Source organism: Trachurus japonicus, chromosome 18, assembly GCF_045865225.1.
Source record: "Trachurus japonicus isolate A0001 chromosome 18, Traja_1.0".
In the NCBI taxonomy this organism is placed as follows: Eukaryota; Metazoa; Chordata; class Actinopteri; order Carangiformes; family Carangidae; genus Trachurus; species Trachurus japonicus.
The window spans coordinates 19,983,073-20,007,344 of NC_140924.1; positions in this window are offsets into that span (position 1 = coordinate 19,983,073).

The window sequence follows — 24,272 nt, forward strand, 5'->3', positions numbered from 1 at the left end:
ACATATACAACAACAACAATTTTATTTATAAAGCACATTTCATGCGACAAGTGCAAACTCAATGTGCTTCACAAAAACAAAACAAAGCACAACTTTACATAAGGAATACACGTAAAATACATATAAAAGCACAAAAAGACAAAAAGAAGGAAATGTTGCAAATTAAAAACTAAAAACTTGTGGAAAAAAAGTATTTTGTCTGCTTTTAAAAGAAGATACTGATGTAGCAGACCTGAATTCATGTGGTAGGGAATTCCAAAGAGTAGGACCATAATGAGCTGATTTTGAATGTATTCTTGAGATAGCGAGTAGACCTTTACTTGATGATCTCAGAGATCTGTCTGGTGTGTACTCAGTGAGCATGTCAGAGATGTAGGAAGTAGCTGCACCATTCAGACCTTTAAAAACAATAACTCAAATTTCGGAGTGACGTGTTCACACCTTTTGGTTCTTGTTAAAACTCTGGCTGCAACATTATGAATAAGCTGCAGTTTATACAGTGCTTGTTTTGTTACTCCTGGGAAAAATGCGTTGTGCGTTATCACTAAATCAGTAGGTATTTTAGCATTAAGGTGAGTATGTTATGCTAGTTTTGTTGCTAGCTTTCTTCAAAAAAGTGCTACCATGCAGTAATCCTGGTGAGCAGCAGTAATCCTTATAATGGATGAGAGGAACGTGTTACAGCCCAAAGCAAAGGAGACAAAAGTCCTGACATGAGTTTGGTCTTACACATCAGTAATGGTTTGCATGGCTCCACAATCAGCCTTCTTAACTGTGACCTTTCTGGGCTTGAGATTTTGCTCCAGACAGGGAGATAAATGGGTCTGTGTCAACTCAGGTTACTCACACAAGTCCAATTACTTTCTCTCATCCATTCTGCTTTGCCTTTTTTTTTTGTTTTTTTTTTGTAGCTTTTCCTTGAGAGCAGCGATCAGATCTGTGCCTGCTCCTGGGATCTTGGCACGGGCCTTCTCTCTTTTTCCACAGCATGTTTATTTCATAAAGAAATCTACAATATCAGAATCATCAGATGGGTGCATGATATGAGATAGCAGCACGGTGCAAGAATGTGCTGATGCTTTCACACCCTTTCTCCTCGCTGTAGTTGCACAAGTAAGCGATTCATATTTTTTGCTCTTACAGTGCCTCACAGTTATGACTGCCTCAACAAGGAGGACAAATTTGCTTGACACAAGGCCTTTTTATTTCTCTGCAGATGGACATAAACTCTGTAGGTAATGCACACTGTGCTCTTAAAATTCAGCAAAGCAATGTTTAATGTTTGTTTTACAGGCTTGATTTCGAGATTTATGTGCGCTGCCACTGCCTGGGTACTGAAATAAAAAATACTTGAGATCAAAGTTTTTTGCACATAGTTTGTGTGTGCTGTACTATAACTGAGCAAACAACACAGACATGTACAGTATAGTCATCCATGTTGCCTCCAGTGTCGCCTCATGGGCTTTTTACATCGACTTCAGAACAATGTGTAACCTAGTTTAAGATGTAATGACTTGTGTTGTGAACAAAGTTGGTTTTAGAATACGTGACTGTTTTAATGTAATAATGAATGTTTAATGACGCTTTAAAAGGTTCCATATTTTATAAAGTGTGATTCCTGTGTCATTCTTTTTGTAAAACAGGTCTAGGTTCTATTTTAATACCGTGACAGTATCAAAGAAAGTAGTCCAAATAGAAATGCACATGGCCCACATTCAGAAAGTGTGTCTTAAAACCAGCTGCCAGGACTTCCTGAACTTTATGATGTCACAACAAATCAGTAACCACTCAGAGCCATGCAACCAAGCCCAGTCTACCTGGACCTACTATCCAGCCTTGCAGGGTTTAGTCTCTATGTGTATTTACCAGAAATCTCAGATGTTTATATTTGACGACTCGGAAAACAATCAGCCAATCACTAAAGAGGCTCAAACCCTCTCTTCTGATTGGCTGATTGACCTGTTGTTACTAGAGCTCCAGAAGAAGGACTAAAAAGGGAGATGTTAAACCACAATGAGATGGTTTTTGGTTCTTAAAACCACATATACACACAAAAAATAAACAGAAAGATTATACTTAACATTTAAAGTAACCATCAACATACATACATTGTTTAGTATTCATTTCCTGTATTAAGTACAAGGTTATTATAGCTTATTGTTGTGGTGCCAGTGTGCACTGAGATGTTCTTATTTATTCACCTGTGCTCTGTTTTATGTAGCATCTTAAAAAATTAAATTAAAATTGATTCAATTGATTTCTGAAGCACTTTGCATTCATACAAATACACTCGAGCAACACGTTCTGAAGAAAAACATCGCAACTCACTGTGACTAGGACGCTCACGCTTTCAAGATCATATTTGGAGGTCGCAGAGGCAAAACCACCCAGGACACCGCGAAGCAATAACAGCAAGGACAAGGTAATATTAGCCTTTATATGAAGTGTATACAAAGACGGGAGTTGGCCACAGGGCGAATTTCTTCTACTCTACATGGCCTATTTTATGTCCAAATTCATTTGGGGAACAAAACAGGTCGCAGGGCGTTCTTGTTCAGCACTGTCTTTTGGTCATTTGTGTTGCAATTGCTCTTGATGCGACTCAGCTGAGGTATCTCCAAGAGCCATCAAAGTAATCTCAGCCAGCTCATAAAGGTGGGAGGATTCGGTTTACTCTGCGCTCCCTCTTAAGCGCGCCAAGCTTTGTTTGTGCCTTATTATATCCTCCCTTCTGTCTGTGTGTGGCATACAAGGGAGAAGGTAGTCAGCGCCGACACGTCTACTTCACACTCCACAGTAATGTCTTTGTCTGTGACGGAGGTTTTGTTTCGTGATTTATTTTGACAGATATGTATGAAGAATTTGACAGATCAAAAAATATTTACGTGTACAAAGTGCATTTTTCAGAGTTTTTATTATTGTTGACTGTGTAGGAATGAATTACAGCTAATTATGTGGGATAATAACGCAGCTGCATCCAACAGTCCAACAGAAGGGGAGCGGGGCAGGACCCAGATGTTTTGGCCATGTGTCAACATGCAGTCACACATGGAGGGATGCTGCTCCGAAGGTCAGTTCATGCTTAAGTCGGAATTTTGTTTTATTTTCTTAAACTTTGTTTTTCAGAAACAGGAAATACAATAATGCAATCAATTCAGTAAAAATGAATCATGCTGAAATTACTGGGAGCATATGGGAGATGTTATTTTTATGATTTCTAGGGGAAAAAAACAGGAAATCCATCTTTCATTGCAAACTGAATCTGCTCTTGAGTGTCACATGACGTGAAACCTGTTTTCCTATTTGATCACTTTAACCATGACTGATGCCTCCTATTAGTTATGCGAGCAAAAACAAATAAATAAATAAAGCGTTTGGGGTGGGAAAGAGAATTAACTCACTGGGTTATGCATGAGCTATATATGCTTATGCTGTCGGAGGAGCTGCGGCTCAGCATATGGTGGAGCAAATTGAGACGGGTGAGGGGAACAGGTGGTCAGTTTGCCAGGAGGATGAGGTGAGGGTCTCAATAGGAAAGAGGGGGGAGAGAGGGAGAGAAACATTGTAAAAAGGGCTTCACTGCATTTTTATTATTATTATTATTTACCAGAAAATCAATACCAAAATAAGTGAGCACATAATCAGGATTTAAGTAATCAAATCTTACTCTATAATTACATCTTTAATTAGGGCCAGTCAGCTCTAAAATGAAATCAGGAAATCAGAGTGAATAAAATATAACCATGGGAATTTGTGGATATAAGTAAGTAAAAATGGGGGTGTGGGGGTGTGGGGAGTGGGGAATCATGTTTTTCTCCTGTTAAGGCATGCGTCGTGAAACTATTCTTGGCACTGCTTAATTGACACACCTGAATGACTCAAGCATTTCCTGATTCTCACTTTTAAATTAGTGAGTGGGCTGATGGATTTCGTGGCACGGTCTCATGCATTGAGGAGAGCGCGGCTTGCGATTTGCTAATAAGTAAACTTATTACCGCGCACGTACGTTAAGATTTTTCCATTAAATAGAGACTCATCTTGAGTATTAGCTGCTTCATTTTTCCTTCTTTTCACACACACACACACACACACACACACACACACACACACACACACACACACACACACACACACACACACACACACACACACACCCTCAACTCCCTCTCTCCCCCCACCCATCCTCTACCACCCAGCTTAGACACAGGCATTCCTTCATTTCTCTCCTCCTCCAACATCTCCCTGTGAGCAGCCACAGGGATGGGATGTAGCCCAGGGGCACCGATTTCCCTGAGCAAGCACACCAACCTAATACACCTTAAAGTATATATTGCCCCCCCATCCACCTTCCCAATCTCCTTCCATGCTACCTTAAAATCTGAATATATAGCTGTGCGTTTATGGACATATAGCAGGTGTAGCTAAGACTAACATGCATATTATCTAGTCTGGCCTGCTGTTATTGTTAGATAGATGAGTGTCTCTCTCTCTCTCTCTCTCTCTCTCTCTCTCTCTCTGTCTCTCATTTTTCTTCCTCTGCATTAGTAGTCAAATTAAAGTTGAACTGTCAGGTTGTTTTTCTTCTTAATGCATTACAGGATGAAAAAAATGGACCACAATGATAAAAAAAAAGTGCTATTGTGGGTATAGTTTTGTATTCTATATATACCTATATTCATTTGGGGGGGAAAAAATTGCACGTCTCATTACCTCTGAGTGTAGATTTTACGCTGAGCAACAGTTGGGCAGGACATATGGCAGGCAAAACGTGGGCACTGTTGTGTGGCACAGCTTCATTGTTCACAGATGTTTGACTAGCATGGGGAAAAAACATAACTGAAAAGGAATTTGGTATTAATTAAAAAAAAAAAAATTCCTGGATTGACATTAATGTGAAATATTGTGTAATTATTATTTCATTGTTCAAATATCACACTCCTACAGTACTTCAAATAAGTGCAGCTCAAATAAGCTGTTTATATGTCTTGCAGACGGACACGCCCGGGGTTGTGCGTGCGTGTGTTGATTTATTTAATTAGCATGTGCATCCTTTGGTTGGCTGCATTCGTCAAACTATCAATTGTCTTGTGCCTGACACACGTCATCAATAACATGGAGACACATGGTAAAACTTTAAAGTACTGATTGGATATTGCATCTGGAAACTGCTGATGAGTGCACTGTCTGCAAACCTCAGAACAGTATCATTGAAAACCACCAAAAAAAAAGGTTAATGACACATTCTTAAAATGTTTTTGGCTGAGATTAATGATTCAGCTCACATTTGATATCAAACTTCCAAAGATTTTTGTTTTCTGCCTCTTGGCGCCGTGAAAGTACTGATTTCCTAAGATCTTCCTAAGTTAATGTGACAAATTTGATGGGAAACAGTTGCTCCAGTAATTACAGAGAAATGTTTTCTGTCATTCTGAGTTGTGCCTCTCACCACCTGGTCCAATATCCACTCAACTTTTAGCTCCATTTTTGGTCTCTTCCAACTCCAGTGGGAACTTTTTAGCTCTTTAGCCGCTGAATGCTCCTCTGTGTTCACCAGAAAGCTGCTGATTGTGTTCATGTCTGCTAGTTTGCAGCTGAGCAGATAGTGGTACAGTGGGTTTTAAGCCAACTGCCTACGTTGCTGGCTTCTGCTGCTACTGCTGCAAACAACTGACACATCCCTAAATGATGCAACTGGTGCTGGACAGGATGTTGGACCGCGCTTCACTACACTTCCTGTACAGCTCTAATTTCCTCTGTGTACAGCAAAAAGCTGAAAACGCATGAGCGTCGGACGTAATTCGGCAACAGCAGCTCTCTCCAAGTGGCAGCAACAAGCTCACTGAGCGACTGTCTTAAATAAAATGTGAGGAATTACGTCCAGAGCGCCGAGCATCAATCACATCGATTCTCCAGGACTCATCATCCTATATAAAGTCCTTAGTATAATAATGTTGTCAGTGGATTTGGCGCGAGGTGTCTTCACACTGCCAGTGTCAGTTCATTTAGATGCTCCCTCGGAGCCCTGGCAGCTATCATTGCTCATAACCACCGTGTCAGTCAAAGGCGGGGGCAGAAACACAGCATCCTGCCCTTCGGAGGTGCTAACATAATGAAAGAGAGACGCCACGGCTCCGTGAGAGGGTGTGTTAAATGTTTTTTTATGAGTACCACATGTGTGATTTGGTGCAACAGTGGGGTGGGGTGGGGTGGTTGTAATGGAAGTAAACTACTTTTGACAATCTTGACTGTCAGTTTGCTTTCATTGTAAAGCGCTCCCCGACAGCAAGTGACTGGCCGCCCCTGGATCCCTCACTTGTCAAATGTTATTTTGAGCTGAGCGTGAGGGACCTGTGTTTTGATAGCAAAGCCTCAAATGTCACCTTGTGTTGATCATCATCATGAGGGGACTTCCAATCACTCAGAATAACAATGGCAAGAGCTGAACATCCTGGTACAATGACATACAGTCAAATTTTGAAACTGCAACAGTTAGCTCTCAAGGACTCTGGACTTTTAATATGGAAATTCTTAAAGAAAGTCACTATACTAAATCTTGATTTTACAGTATTTCATTGCCTCATTGTAAAATGTCATTTTGATCCTTACTTAAAATAAAGAGTGATCTTAACTGATGTCTTCTTAACTTGTTGGCTTTCCTAGTTTACAACGTAATACAACTTTTTGGTTGAGGAAAGTAATTCAACTTATCAGGCTAAAGTAACCTGTCCTGAAGAAAGTGAGGATTAACCATCCTCAAAGAAAGATGGCAGTTATGCACCTTTAAAGCTGGTTGCCACCATGGATCTATGGTTGCCACTCACCAAAAAGGCCAGAAAAAATTAGAAGAAGATCCATCCTCTTTAGAAACTCGACAGAAACCAAATTTTGCTCAGCAGCTGTGGCTCAGGAGTTAGAGCAGGTCGTTCACTGACGGTAGATCGGAGGTTTGATTCCCAGCTCCTCTGCAACCCACACTTGCCCTTGATCTGAATGATTTCAAGTGCTGTCCCCAGCACTGTGTGTGAATCTGAGTATTGTTTTTAGAGGCTGCATAAGTAAATTTCATTGTGGAGCCTACTCCACAATGACAATAAAGTCCTTTGAGTTTAAATTAAATTTAACTGGCTGACATAAGTTGTCTAAATACAGTCCTTTTTAGCTCAAACAACTACAAAATAATGATCTATTTTACTTGGAGATTTTGAGGCAATCGGTTTCCTAAGTTACTTTAAGTAAAGTCACCAAAGTACATTTTTCATTGCCAGCTGCATATAGTGTTAGACAGCATTCCCTCTTCCCTCATCGTGCATTCATGAGATGTATTTATGTACTGACAGTCAGGAAATAGGACACATAGGGAACATATGCAGCCTGTATATTGTGTAGTCTAGGAGGGACATCATGGAAAAGTCCCGTCAACCTCGGTATTGCTATGAGACCAAGCTTTGAGGGAAGGGAGGGATTTAAGCATATATCATTCAAAATGCACAACCTTCTGTTTCAACTTCCTCACTTTCTCTTCCTGATGCTTATCCATGAAAAACAGGTTCATTATAATGATGTGAGTGCTACATCAAAAGCAAACCTGCGTGATGATACATCTATCCTTTTTTTTTTTTTGTCACCTGCCATTTGAGATCAAATACGAACATCTATGTGAGGTGTGTGTGATCAGAGATTGACACAATCTGTTCACTGTTGAGTTGTTTGTTACAATCTCGGGCAACAAAGCAGGGGGTGAGGAGAAAACCCAACATTATGATCAAACCAATCCCTCCCATCTCCTCATTTCACTGTACGCCCCAAAGAATCTGCACCTTTGAGGGATTTTAATATTCAATGGGGAAAAAAAAAACAAACCCTACTGTATCATTCCAGGTTTTCTCCCATTTAAAAAAACAGAAATGGGTCCTTTTTAATAATGCCAATGTCCTCCTTATTCCCTCTCTCTCTATATTAGAAAAAAGTAGGAATAAAAGTCACAGTTAACAGTTTTTCCTACGCATGATCATTTTCTCCCCCATTTCTCTCCCCATGTTCCGCTACCCAATTAGTCTTTGCGCAGAACTGTGCAACATAGCTGAAAAGCCCTGAGCTGTACGGTGGCTCTGAATGCCCAAGGTGTGTTATTATCTCGTATTAGTGCACCACCTGCCTTTCCGTAATGATTAGCTAATTGGCTCGGTGCGTGTCTTGAAATAATAAAGAAAGGAGACATTTTACTCTGATTAAGGAAGCACATCAAGTGGGTGAGAGCAAGGCCACAGAGATCCACACAAAGTACACTTAATGGCTGCAATTTTGAGCAGTAAGGAAGGTAATGTGAACTGCATGCATCGTATTCAAGCCTCAGAGTTAAGTGCCATTGACATGTCGTACTAAGGTAAGTCTTTGTACGCTTTCTCTGGTATATAGGCTTTTTTTTTTTTTCTTTTTTACAAACTTCTTCAAATGCAAAGGATAGGATTGTTAAGGCTCATGTTTAACAACTCAAATAACAGGCACAGAGTTACATGATTATATCTTTTTTGTATTTTAACTTTTTAAAATAGAGTATCCACTGTACATAAATTGTCAAAAGAATCAATCAATCAAACCATAGTGTAATGATGTTATTGCATACGCGCAATTATCTTTCAGATAAAAATAGCTCATTCTGACATTATTCTTTTTTTGAGCTGCACACTGTAATATTTTTATATCAGTAACAAGTCCATTGACTGTATAGAATGTTTATATATTTATAGTGTCTTCCAGGTCAATGTTTCGGTTTAATGACCTGCAACTGTACTGTTTTCAAAGCACAACATGCAAAACGTATTGTGTAATCTTGGACTTAACACTTCAATGCAGAACACAGTGCAAAGAATGTTAACATAAAAGTTGGAAAGGATAGTTGCTTCCTCATCAGGTTGACTTGAGGTTTTGTTCAATACCATCCAAATACATTGTATTACCATTAAAGCAGATATCAGTGGCACGGCCGTTTCGGCTAATGCTGTGTTCAAGGCAGGCTTTTGAAACCGTAAGTTACAGCTTCAAGTCACAACTACGACTTGGTAGCGTTCCAGGTAACCCGTAGCTCGTGTTTTACCGTCCTGTTGTCTGTGAAAGTTCCCTATAACGGCCACTCGTAACTTCCGACCCGTGAACTCGTACCAGATCGAACTGGTATGACTTCACAGGAAGGAAAAACACAAGTACGAGTTTCCTTGAACGCACCATGAGTTAGCAGCCCCCGCCCTTGTCAGGCATCAATTGGTCCTCGTGCTACGTCACCACATTCACGCGCATCCCTTGGCTGCACACACAGCCCTTCATGCCGTTCTCTCCCCTCATTGGATAACACTTGTATCCCACAAGGAAAATTTTCTCCTCGGGTTACAGCAGAGCAGAGTGACGGAGAGACTCGTGTTTAGGCTGAAATACTTCATGTAAGTGATTGCTGACGGAAAATAGGACTATTTAGGACTTATATTAACAAAAACATTCCACTGATATCTGCTTTAAGCCAGTATTTGCATTTCTACAGCATGACACCTTGAACCAACTAAAAAAAAGGAAATCAAACATGACAAAGTCTGTTGAATTATGGGTAGACATCTTTTTTTTTAAATTTTTTTTTTTGACCCTGAATGATGTCTCTCCGCTGACATGACTCTGTACACTTCAAGATATTTTTGCATTTATGGGTCTGATTTACATAAATTACCCTTTTAAGACAATTACCAACACCAGTTACAACTGTTTACCTGCAGAACAGTCCATGTTGTGAACCACTTCTTTGGGTCACTTCATTCGACTGAAATATCTCTGAAAGTGTCTCCACTTTTAAAGCTTTTTCTTTGCACTGCAGGAAGGAGGCAAATACCTGGCTGTGTTGAAATAGTCACTCTGCCTTTGCCTTGCAATCTCAAACAAATTTCAAATACAAGGTCCTCTTTCTCAGAAAGACAGGAATTTCACAAACTACCTTGACAGTATTTCAGCACTCTCCACATTGAGATGAGCTGTCCTGCTGGGTGCCTGATACAAGTGAAAACGCTGCAGTTCAAACACAAAGAAAACAGTTGGTATTACCAAACAGGGTCTGGACACAGCTGCTGGTTACTTGACATAAAGCACAATATACAAAGGTGACACTCACTGACCACAGACAGGTACTGACCCTGTATACTACCCAACACAACAAGTGTGACATAGTTGCTACTTAGGTCATGTTACACATCTTATAACCATTACATCTAATGTACGTCACAGCACACAAAGGCCTCTTGAACACTGTAAACACAGATATGGGAGCCACTGCACCCAAGGCTTTTATTTTGAGATTTGTGCTAAAGTCGGTGCCGTAATGAAAGGACAAAAGCAATTTAAAGCAAATTGTTTCCAGGGGGTTAAATGCATTTTAAATGGGCTTTAAAATAAAAAGTACAACTCAATTGATTACTTTGTTAACTAATATACTCATAGAGTATGAGAGTATATTCTTTCTTACTGCCTCCAACCAATGTGCTAAAAATAATGCACATCTCATCTGCATTATATAATTCTGTTATAGAAATGTATTCATTAGTATTTTTAATGTTCACAATTAAATGTGTTATTCATTTTCCCTCCGAGATAGTCATACTTGACTGCAAGTTTTCAGCTTCTGCAACATTTAAGGGTGATCGGGGACTTGATATGATATGTCCAAGGATTTCATAAGCACCCATCTTAGACAGTGCTGGGGGGGTTGCCTGGCATCGGCTCAGTCCTCAGCTACAGTACTTGGGTCGGGGTGGTTGTCACTGGGATAAATAGTAAGGGGAAGATGGCTAATTGTAGAGGTTGCTCTAGGGAGTCCCCAGGCAGAGGAGATAACATGAGCGCTCCACAGGGGCCTTATCAATGAGTAATGACCTTGGCCGCCTTCCTTCACACATGCACATACACAAAGACACGTGGCCCGAGCTCAAGCTCCCCCAGACGGAGGGTGACATCATCTCAAGGTAACCAAATGGATAAGTGGGAGTCGGCATGGTGGTGAGGGGATTGGTTCCATTTTTAAGGTGCATTGGGAGGCTGAGGAGAGTGGTGGTTAAATTGTCCATTAGCACAGTTTTGAAAATGGACTCCTGGGCTTTTGGAAGCCTGCTTCACCATAGAGAGTCGGATTGCCGGCTATCTGTTGCCAGCTAAGTGTGTGTGTGTTTGAGTATGCGGGGGGGGGGGGGGAAACATGTCCCTCAGAAGCTTTTTAAATTTTCTTTTTTTCCACTGTCACCATAATAGGTCATGGATGGTTGAACGAGTCAGGACACATGAGAAAAGTCCTGAATGCAGGAAATATAAGTAATAAATAAAAAATACATGTTTTTTTTTTTTTTTTTTTAAAGGAAGCACCACAAACCAAAACAAACTATAAATTTCACGAATCAATGCAATTCTCCGTGCAGTCTTGTTTTATCTTCATATAAACAACAGTTTGCAATAATAACTTCCATTGGAGACAATTTGCACGATCAGTGGTGTTTGTTCCATTTCCTCTGTGATTAACGGTACAGTGCAACCACTGCATGAACAGCCACAACAAAATGATAGATGTTGTCAGGAGGAAGCATGGTGTTGGCTGTTAATTTGCTGTTATTTCTGCACACCACTAATGTGCAACATCCAACAAGAACACCAAGTGTTTGTTTTGAGCAATTAAAAACATGCAGGTTGGTAAATTAGAAGAGTAAATGAGCATCATATTTATCTGGCTGAGTTGGTTGAATGTATGGAACCATAGTGTTTTATCTGTGCAGCAGATGAAACTGACTAACTCTGATAGACAGAAGTAATGGTCATAATATGTTAATAAAGCGTAGGTTCAAAAAAAATGTAGCTGTAAATTGTCATACATACGCCAACCTGCACTGAGCTCCTGTAAATAAAGACTACTCGTCTCATCATTGCCATTGAAGCATCAACTCCCCCATCTCCACTACAGTACACCTTCCATCACTGTCATCTCCTATGTTCCACCAACACTGAATCCATCTGTACATTATACGTTTCCATTACAGCATGTCATTCAGTCAATGGGCAGGAAAAAAAAGATTGTGTACATGTAATAGATTGCTAGTAAATGTACTGTAGTAGGTCAACACGGGCAACACACTGGGAAAAAGGCAGGATTGTAAAATGATAATAGCCTATAGTGATGTATTTCAGTTCAGAAATATGATTTAATCATTTTTGGTTCTCTATACTGTACCTTCGTGGGGGGGTGGAAGGGTTGATTTAATTTTGTAAAGAGCTGGATTTGTCTTGACAAGAGGAAATGAAAAAAGACTGTGCTGTTGTATGTTGAGCCCAGATGAAGTTCTTTAAAGGTGTTAAATATGAAACATAAAATTGTGAACTCATTTAGAGTATGAAATATCATATGATAACTAGAGTGACACAATTACATAATAAACATGAAATAACAAATCTATTAAAATAAAAACTAGTTCTTCCTGTTGCTAACATACCAACTACATAGCTTGCTTGCTAGTTAGCGAGGTACCTCCCTAAATTAAATGAAAGGTATTTAGTCTGTTGCTAGCTCGTCAAATTTGCTTAATTTTTTTCAAAACTGAACACTGGACAGTGTGTGTCAAACAGCTTGTAGCCTTCCAGCTACACAGGCGTAAGCTGTGGCTAGTTAGCATCATACACATGAAAAAGCAAAGACCCCCCACTACCACCACCCACACCCTGTTTAAATTCTCATTATAAACAAACCGATTAGTTTTTTTAAAAATAGCTATCCTCCCATATTCACCGTTATCAACACATTCATTAATAAACATGATCATTTTTATTTCAAGCTAAATCTGTAAATCTGTCTGGCTGAATGTGTCACAGTTTAGTAGATTCAAAGGAGAGAGCTGGAGGGTGGAATTGGAAACTGTAAAAAACATTTGAGCATTAGGCTACTGTTCTGTTTTATCTCTTAAAATATTTAACGCAATCACTGACAAAACTGCTGGGCACTGATTCATCTATAAAGATTTCAAATCCCACTCAGAAACACTGAGTGAAACCACAACACAGCCCGGATCAGTGATTAATAATTTATCCTTTAACAGCATAGATAACTTACTACAGCCAATAAAGTGGGTGGGGGTCTGCAAAGGGGCTTAGCCCTGTACCTACAGTAATGTTGTGAGGCCACCGTAGCACTTTTCCCCCTAACCCAGTTTCCAACAGAGTGTGTTTCACCTTGGAGCAAGCAGAGAGGCACTAGTCAAATGGGGATAAAGTAGGCTGACAGTCGCTTTCCCCCGCAGATATGTCCTGCTTCAAAATCTAAACATCTCTCCTTGCTCCCGGAGAATAAATAAAGAAATAAATCGACGACAAGCAAAAGAAGAAATACTAGCGCTGCTGCATCCTCCGGAGGATAACAAGAATAATGCCTTCATTTGCTGCAGGGCCTCCACTCTGCACCAAGTATAGACATGGCTTTTATGGCTGTAGTATTTCTGATTGGCATCCTAGGACAGCCATTTGAATTATTTAATAGAGCTCCCATTCCCTTAGTGGAGGGAGAAAAAGAAATATGTTTGTGTTTGCGTATGAGTGTGTGTGTATGTGTTTGTGTTATTAGGAGTTTCTACAATTCCTCGCTCTTTATTGTCTTTGCTTTGGCATTCTCTCAGGCTTAACTTAAGTCAAGCGAGGGTATAGTTTTAACAAACAACTCAAATGTCGTCTTGTTTTTCCCCCTGAAGAACAGCAGCATAAAAGTATTTGAAATATCTCAGGAAAACAAGACGATGACAGCGCAAAGTGCATCTTAAACTGCTTAACTGTTTAATAGTTTTGATGATTAAATGTGTAATCAAGCACCGAACGCGCTTCATCTCTCAACTCCCTCGCCCCCAGGAGGTGATCAGGGTTGAATCAGTCGTCAATCCAAGATCACAATGTAGAACATGGGGAGGATATTGAAGGAATCTGGGTCCCGGGCCTTTGCAACCCTGATACATTTCCTGCCACGGAAGAGATTGAAAGAGAGAAAGAGAGATGAGACGGTCTCTGCGGTGTAGCTGGCGTTCCCCAGGGCCTTGTGTGGGAATCTGCAGGTGTTACAAGATCTCCTGCTCTCCCTCCCTATCATCAGTCTTCAACTGAGTCGCTCCCTACTTCCTCTGTCTCTCCGTCTCTCTCCCTGACAGCGTGTATCAAAGATTCTGAAAGACTTGAAACGAAATTAGATAAACCGCAGCAAGTCAGCAAATCATATCAATTCCTGATAAATGGAAAAGCATTGTGACCTCAGCAAGACGACACGATAATCTGCTGGCATATTCAGTGCATCGGGGGAGGTATACAGGCCCTGAATGTGACTCAAATATAAAAAAAGCAGCTCGCTATCTGGAGGCCTGTTTAGATATGACCATCAACAGTTGGACATGACCCGTTTGACCAAGCCACGTCTCAACCCTGCCAACGTCGCCTCTCCCCCCCCATCCCACCCTCTCCTCCCGCCCATCTCCACATCCTGTCTTTATCAGGACTGATCGCCTCAAGCCTGTCTGACCTTGGCAAGCAGATAAAACAGCAGACAGATAAGGAAGAGAAGGGGCCGGGGAAAAGAGCAAGAGGGAAAGGGAGAGCAAAGAGGAGTAACTTGCTATGAGATGCATTTTTTCCCCCCTAAATTCAGGCTGTTTGAGAACCCCAATTTACATTGCCAGAGAAATCCTCTGGGAAGCTTTATGATAGATGAATAAGACTACTCTACCAGGGGGAGGAGATGAAGTCTGGGATGACCCGCTTTTGCAAATTTGGCCCCAGGGAGAAGGAAGAGGAAGCCGGGAAACTTAAGCTTTTGCAGAGTGGATATCACTGTTAAGCTTCTGAAGCGACATTACAGTGCTAAATTTATCATTGTGTCATATTTGGGATTATGAATTAGGCTTAATAGATGCAATGTGCCCCGTCAGCGGGTTACTCCAAGAGTAAAACAGTTTATTTAAACCATCATTTTCTTCTCTCCTCCTATTTTGGTTCTACACATCTAAGAATTCAATTACCATCATATTTACTCAGATATCTTTAATTATGTGATGTTTGGCTCTTTTGCAGTTTTATTTTGTCAGTGAAGACGCATTTGTTGTCAACACTTTTTCAGAATAAATCACATATGAAAATGAGAACTGTGACAAAATGTGTCTATTATATTTTTCATAATTGAATAAAAACTATACATGTGATACTATTGCGTCACAAATATTTTGAAAGCTACACATTTGACTTATACATATGTACACATATGATTTATATAACATTATTCTGTAACACTTTACAATAAGGGTCCCTTAATTAACATTAGTTAAAACATTATTAAGCATTAATTAACTGTTAACAAATATATTAACAATCATTATTATGTATTACTTAGTATTAGGAAACACATTAATTAATGTTGTAGCCTATTAGTAAGCAGTTAGTTAATGTTTACTACTTAAAGTTAGTTAATAAATTTAAAAGTTGAATAATGTAATTAGTTATCATTATGTATGAATTACTCAGCATTAATTAACACATTAGTTTACATATCAATGCTTAATAATGTACTAACTAATGTTAATTAAGGGACCCTTATTGTAAAGTGTTACCCATTATTCTGTTAGGTTACGATTACAACAGTGAAAATATGCACTCCAAAAATGTAGAGTGAGCTCCGTAGAGGAAAAGAGCGAACCAAAACAGCGAAAAAAACGACCGAACTTGCATAGTTCCCCTTCAACTACTCACCTCAAACTAATGCAAATAGTTGAGAGTGCACACAGGGTGTGACAAAAACAGCAGAATATTAAAACTTCATGTACCAAACATGAACGCTTCTGTATCAGCTGCAAGCTTTGAATGTGACACCACACTGTGTGCCACTCTCCAGGTGATGCACTGTCTGGCAAGTATTAATGGACACCTACTTATAGTGATTCACTTGCTCATGAAACTATTATCCTGAAAACTACTCTCTCCATATAGTTAATGTATGTCAGCAGTATAGGGGAGATTTAAAATTATGGAATATATACAGCAGATTCATAGCAGCTTTATTTCACTCATAACTTGTGTATGGATTATTTGAAATACAGATTTCTCTCATTCCTACAAAGAGATATGTGGGAATACAATAAAACTCTGTACTCTGTCTGAATGTGTAGGCAGTAGGTATTTTGAGAATTTATGAAAAAGCCTGTTTCTGTCTTGTGGATATATCAATGTTTTACATTGGGCTCAAATTAAAATCAATATATTTAGTCCCATCTAAATTGTTGTGATGTCAAAGACATTTGTTTTGTTACTGCGCGGCGCATGTAGACAAACCGAAAGCAGCTGTGATATAAGGAATCAAAACCTTTGATTATGGCCATGGATTGTTAGTGAAAGCAAAAGGACATTTTGTTCAAGGCAGACGCTAATAACCAAACTGTGTGTGTCTCCATGCCCCCTCTTGGACACAGAATAATGAGAAGTGACCCTTAATTGTGTTGTTCTGTTAAGGTGGCACGCCATCAGCAAAGACAGACAGAGTGAAGGATCGGCCTCTGTTTATTCACAAAACCAATCAAAACTGAGTGACAAAAACACAAAAACAAGCTGTTATTAGAATGCATGTGAACTCAGTGATTTCAAGCATTCGCAGTTGCATGCTCTAAATTGGATTCTTTGTTTTTTTTATGGTCACAACAGTGCTATCTGATTGTACCATCATGTGCAGACCAACTGTGATCAATATGTCAGAAATAAATTGTGTATCTAAAACAAAACACATCCAGACAAAATGCTCAAAGTTCACTTGTCACAGACAAGAATCTCTCCTATATGTACAACCACAAAAGGTTTGCCCTGTGTTGTCCAGAGGGCCGAATTAGCCTTAAACATTCTGACTGTGTCGGTGCTGTAATTGCACCACTCTACGAAGTGTTGCCCCGTAGCTATACCGTTCCACACCTCCATTTCTTCCAATCATGACAGCTGTATCCCAGCTCTGATTGGGCGGTTGCTGTGAGGAGTTCCTGACCTTTCAGATGGAGCCCATGTGGCCCGATTCGGTTGGCTGGTTTACATTCTGTCAAACATGAGTCTGTGAGGCACAGAAAACTGCATCCCTTCCAGAAAATGTCAAGCAGCAGTGGCAGGTCTGTGCTGCCACTGTACTGTGATATTATTTTTTGAAGAATCTTGGCAGAGGTTGACACATGTCTCGCGGTTGACCGGAAGAACTCTGCTTTGCATTCATAGTGCTTGTTCAAATAAACAACATTCAATGTGGTTCATAAACGTCAGATATTCTGAGGAGGAAAAAAAAAAGTTAGAGAACAAAGTGCAAAGTTGTTGCCTTGAAAATAAAGTGAGAACATGGGGGCTCAGAAAGAGCATGTGTCTTTGAAGCTACGCTAACTCTCAACAGAAGGAGGGGATGTTGCACAGGACACGCCAATGCCAGCAAAAGCTCTAATTAGAAAGTTAATTACTCTTGTATTAATACTTTATTTGTGATTCATGGTGCTGACTACAAGCTTGACACTTGCATTTCATTACTTTTGATTTGTGGAGATGAGAGCCTTGCCTCAGACTGCCACTGATGTGGCAGAGACCAGCCAAGTCGAAAACTTGTGAGGCTGTGCATCAATTACATAAACTAAAGTTGAAGACTGAAGAGAAATGTAATTAAATTTCACCTCAGTGTATGTCAGTGAGTGACAGGTGTTATGAGGGAAGCACGTGCACATATTATGTGCATTTAATATACCAGAGCTCATTTAAGATATGACATTTGCTTCATTATGCCTTCAGTGGGGGCTCAGATGTTAAGCTGATATGTATGTGCATGTATTACCCTAACAACATTACAGTAAGTGGGCACATCTGTAAAGCAGTTGAATTAACTAACAGATAAACGTCTGGTTGTGCATACAGAGCTTCCTATCTGTGCCTTTCCTGCCTGTATAGCTCTGGATGTAGCAGCTTTTAATCATGTTTTTTCATGTGCATGAAGGCCACTCCACATAACCTGCATTCCTTTGGAGTGCTGGTTGTGCATGCCCTGAGAAATACACTAATGGCGCTTCGGTGGTGATCTTATATGTAACAAAACAGCGACCTTCATGAACGTTGCCATGTTTATGTTGAAAAATCTCTTTAATTCTAGTCTCAGGATTCAACTTTCATCTCTCAAGTGAAAAAGGGCCCCTCGTGGCCCTTCATATTGTTGCATCGCACCGCTGTTGCCCCCCCTATTCCCCCTAAACAAGGCCCCTTATGATGTCTATCCATTGCTTGGATGTGAGGCTTTTAAGGAACATCTGTAAAGTAAAGGGTCTATTGACATCTACATGTGAGGCGTTTCATGGACATCTGTAAATACGAGTCTAGTGTGTGCTAATAGTCTGCATAGGGAGGGTGGCATGGGGGTTAGTGGGTTGGGAGGTGGGCTCTTTGATGCGTTCCTCTGCTTCCCCCCACCTGGGGTAATAATTATTAATCTTCCAGGTATAAATAAAATATGAGCATGAAAAATACTGCTTCCATTGACAAGCAGCTGCTGGCAAATTATAATACCTTTACCAGCCCAAGTCCCTCCCACTGCTGTGCGAGAGACCTCCCTCTCCACACGATCCATGTAGTGTCATTCCAAACATCTTGTTGTGTGTATGTGTGTGTACAAGTGTGTGTGTGTCTGAATAGGTGTGATTGTCAAGGTCCAGCCTGTCAGCTGCCAACCACTGATGACCACCTGCGCAGGTATTATAGGCCATCAACACACACATACACACACACACGCACACGCACAAACAAATACACACGCACAAACATGCCCAGGTGCATTGTACAATGGATTAAAGCACAGGGGATGTCATTCCAAAAACCCCGCATGTGGATCGGTGTTACATCTCCGGTTGGCCGGCGTCCAGAAAATGTTAAGCAACAAAAAACATTAATTAAGCAACGTAATTAGCATAGTCTAAGCTAAAGTGACATTTCCTCATCCCTACCTGCGGCGCAAGGGTCTGGGCTCTATCCTCCACCAGAAGTGTCACGGTGATGCCTCCCCTGCCTCCTCTAATGTCAGCATTAATAACTTGACGTGATGTCGTCTCCTTAGCTCATACGTCCAGCAGGAGGTGCTGAGAGCCGCCCGGGCCTGTTGTTATGACGATTAATCTGCCCTGAGTCGCGGCGGCCGGCGGGTGGGCCCGAGGTGAAGGAGTCGGGTCCCTGTCTGATGAGAGACGAGGTGATAATTGCCTCTGTGTTGCGGTAGGAGAAAGGGCAATGGCAGTCAAGGGCACCGCCGCGGCCAAGTATGGTAAATCTTTCATCGCACGCCTTTTTGCGAGGCAAAGCCGAGCACTGCAAACAGAGACTGTGTTTGGCTTCTCTGTTTGGTAGGCAGGTGGTTAATGGGGTGGGCTAGTCTGTGTGTGTATGTGTGTGTGTGTGTGTGTGTGTGTGTGTCGGACTGATGCATTCTTGTGTCTGCATGCACGGACAGCTTTCCTTGTTTGTGTTTATATTTGCCTTGGCCATGTTATCTTGTCTGCAGGATAAACTAAATGTGTTTCTCTTGTAAACACCATTTCGGCTTTTCTTATTACAGATGTGCATCACTAGACTCAGGGCTGTTAGATGGGCATCGGTTGTCTAGTGGGTATAACACAGGGTGAGACAGGGATTTAGATAACCCTAGTTAAGAAATGGGTGATCATTCATTTTATTGTCACAATCACATGTGGTATCTATCTATCTATTGATCTATCTTGGGGGCTGTTGTCTTAGAAGCAAATCATTAGCCTATGTAAAAACTGTGCTTAATGAATGACTTTTGGGAGACAGTGTGCGTCCTCTCTTTATACTGACGCTCTCAGAGCTTGTACTCTGTTATTTCCTGGAAGATCCTATGTTAGAAGAAAAACCTCAAGGACATATTCCACTCATATAATTCAGCTCTGGCATTTCTCAAGAGCCCTTGAGACACACATCTCAGAGAGTGTTTTCCCAAAAGCCCCCCCGCCGCAGCAGATCTTTCACATATTCTCTTACTCTTAGTCGGCGCAGCCATGGTCTTCGCTCTTGTGTGCTGTAATTACAACAAGTTGATGGCCACTCTGTGCTGGGAGTGTATTAAAACATTAACCACTTCAGCACTTGATGCACAGAGCCTGAGGTTACAAATGGCTAAAACACACAGTCCGCCAGCTGTCATTAGTGCTACGCTAGCCATGTTTTTAATAATCACAACAGCATGAATGTGATTTATGGATTAAGCTGATGGATGTGGATGATAGTCAGCTGATTTTGGAAATATGTGCTTCCTTGCCGCTGATTAATAACCCTCACATGTGTCTGCTAGCATCGCTAGTTGCCAGCTAGCATAAATACACATAAACCCCTATAAAAAAATCAACCTTATTACTTACACCTCCGCTTTTAATTACACAAACAAGATGTTAATTTGTTAAGTGTTAATTAGTGAGCTTTAGAGGTGCTTGTAGGCAGATTTTTACTACCTACAAAACAGAGCCAGGCTAGCTATTTCCCAGTCTTTATGACAGCTATGAGAGTGTTGAGCTTTTCATCTAACTCTCAGCAAGAGAGCAAATCTTTGTAGGAAAATTTTCAAGCGCTCACTCGTCTCGTCACACAGACCCACACCCACGCACACACACTGTACTGGCATCAGCAAGCTTTCGATGATAAAATGCACTGTAGTGAGTTGGTTGGGACACAAATGATAAATTGTAAGTCAGCGCTAACAGCTGGGTGACCTCGCCTTTTTATTTTATTTCTTTTTTTTTTATCACTCAGGCTTTCATAGGGCAACCATGAACTTGTGCTAAAAAAGGACTTGGACTGTGTAAACATGTTGTACAATGGCAAATAATGGCAACATCTCAACATTGTATAGGGTGCTGGGAAATCATTCCAGCTATCTTGGCCATCATGCTCACAAGGCCTCTGCAAAGACAGACATGGACATTTAGAAATATTAGACTTTAACTGTCTTTTTTTTTTTTGCTTCATCAGTCCATATAAAGTAAAAAAACAAAAAAAAACAATGCATGGCCTGCCTACCAACACTTCTGCAGCTCACTTAAAGCAAAGTGCAACAACATGTTAGTGTTACGGGCTATTTCTTTGTGATGGCTTCCTTAAATATCCTGTGGTTACCTAGCAACGTCAGAGCTTTCAACCTCTGAAAGGCCATGAAACAAGTTCACACTAAACAAACACACTCAACAGTGGAGGAGTTATAGTTATTTCACTTTGTTCTTTATATGATTTAATTCTAATTGTTGGTTTTTCCACTAGACATAAAGGAAGTCAGCAGCCGTACAGCAGGTATAGTGATAACATAGCATATAAGCAAAGTAATCATATACAGTGAAAGGAAGTAAATAGAAAATGGCATAACACGGTGTGTACTCTGACAGGACTGTGTCCTCACTCATGTTTGTTGATTGACTGATTAAACCACTGCCCCGACCCCCATTGTACCTGCTTGAACTTGTCTAAATGGAATTGAATTTTGATGAGCATTTCCACAGAAGGGCGTTGTAGTATCATAGAGCCAGCAATTGACAGCTTTTGTGCTATTCGGTCAAAACACAAGAGGAAAATCTGAATATGTCATGTATTAACCTGTCAAGGGGAGCGTGAGGTTGTGTGTCCGTTGATAGAGGAGGAAATAAAAGTATTTTTGTGTTAATCTATCCCCCCACCCGACCCCCCCAATCAAACACGCCATTTTTGACATTTGCCTTTTGTCCAATTATTTGCATCTGGGCCAGGTGCTCCTAAAAAGCAAGATACAGGAGGAGAGGAATCATTACAGTATGTGGCCTTTGCCTTTATTTCTTTTTATGGTTTGTTTCCCTGTGGGTCAGGTGTCACGGGGCTGCAAAAATATATATATTCTGTGCGGCTGCGCAGTTTCTCGCAGTGATCTGAATAAAGGAGAAAAACAGCAACGACTTTGGGACACATTAAGGTTTTCTATTTTTCTGCGGCACTGTTATTCTGTTATGGTTGTGCGCATATTAGCCACTGGGGATCTTGACTGTGTCTTTATTGGTTTGTCTAAATACTAATCAAATCATTATGATACAACAGGGCATCCTTCCTTAAGCCCCCTTTTCCCATGTAGGCAAGTAATGTGACATATTGGTTGGGATCAGACAATAACCTCCTAAATGGGATGTGTGTTTGCACAAAGGATATGAATGTGCTTGTTTGTGCATATTAGGGAGAGCTGGTGTGTGTTTGTGCAGAGAGAAAGAGATGAGTTGCTTTGCCTGTTGGCTCTGCTAGTCAGGAATTGATCAGCTGCATGCATTAGCAGATTGCCTATTGATGAGGGGGAAGATTTATAATGCTCTGATTGATGGCAGCAATCTAGGAGTATAAATAAATGAATATGTGCCCGCCCTGGTTGGTGATGGCAGTAAAGCCTTGATTTGCAAGCTCATCTGCAATCGCAAATGTCACTTTTAGTACGCCCTCATCACCAGGCACCAACGGTGGAAAAACGCACACATGGGGGGAAGTCAGATGTCGGGCACCCCTGAAAGGACAACAAGTCTCTCAACGCCACACGTTCATGCTGACACAACAACACAAGACCTTAATAAGTAAAGCTGAAAGTAAAAAAAGAAAAAAACATGAATACATTTCAAATGGAATCTATACTCACCATTACACTGTGGTGGATAACTTGACCTTGATTTACAATAGGTGAAAGTCCAGAGGATTTGTTCAAAATTGATGTTTAAACATACACCTTTAAAAAGCAATGAGAGAAGGCCCCTTTTCACATTTTAAAATGATCTTTTTATTATAAGATATGCATGTTTTGGTACTTGGAAGGTCACTGTAACATTATACAGCCAACAACTAACATTGCCTGTGCTTTGGTGATTATTGTTTGGTCCAAACACAAATCTGAATCACTATGAATATGTCATGTATTATTCTCACAAAGGAGTGGATCTGTTCAACATTAGTCTAAGCAAACCTTTTCATAAAGTAGTGAGAAAAGAATTCTTTTTCACAATGGAAGTTGCATTTTATGATGTGATGTATTGTTATAGTGTTGGAAATATTTGTTAACATTTGTATTTCCACCCATGAACAAAATGTAGTTTCTGGTGCTTACTGTATAGGAAATGTAAATATAGTGCAGTAGTATTACATTTCTAAATATAAATATACAAGAATAATGTTCTCATGATAATTAAGTTGCATTTTGGCTTGAATAACATTAGGTCTATTTCTAAAACCTGCAGTTATATTAGGATCTACTTCAGTACTTGCTGCTACTATTTAGTAGGCTACTTGCAGGATTTGAGTAGAAGTAGAAGTAGAAGTGCAGTTTAGTCTAAAATGTCCTGGTTGCAGTTTGTTCTGTAAGTTTTCCTCAGTCTTTAATCATATTTTTTGCCAAATTAGAAAAAAAACTGTTATAATAATAAGTGCTACTGTCTTCTATAAGCGGAGGAAACATTGCACAGAGACAAAACATGTCAAAGTAACATCTCCTATAGAAAATTATGGTCGAGGGGACGCTTTTAGTGACACATTATTCTGTTCTCGGGCTGCTCACATTGCTCATTGAAAACGTTTAAAACCATTGTGCCAATTACAGTGAGGCAAGATGACTCAGCTAATGGAGAGAAGAACCGGAACAAACTTCTCCAAGTTGAGAAATAGCTGTCTACAGCTCTCTGGGAGACACGGAGAGGAGAGGGTGACACAACGACCAAGATGATGATGATGACTTTTTTAAGCTATATTTAGTGCTCTGAGGCTTCTCTAAGTCAAGTCTAGGAAAGTCATCCTATTTGCCAAGCTCAAACAATTATACTTTTACTGTCTTACATTACAGGCTTAAACATAGATGGTGGCTTTATAATAAGGGATTTATTAATGGTGGCTTTATAAAACAGTGACCTGTTGCTTGCCAAAGAGTGAACCCTGCACTGTTGGGCCTCATATCTTCTCCATCATCAGCATTTGTGACTGTCTCCATCAGATGATCCGTCAAGTTATTAGCAATTAATCTCCGTCAGCATGTGTTATTGGCCAAAAAGTTTGACATGACCAGATAAAATGAGAGTAGGTAATTGGTTGGTGATTAGTGATTAACAACCCTTAACTTCATCTTGCCGGGATCAATACATGAAAAGTGTGTCATCACTTGTTTATTATAACTGTTTATTTATGAGTTACAAAGTGTT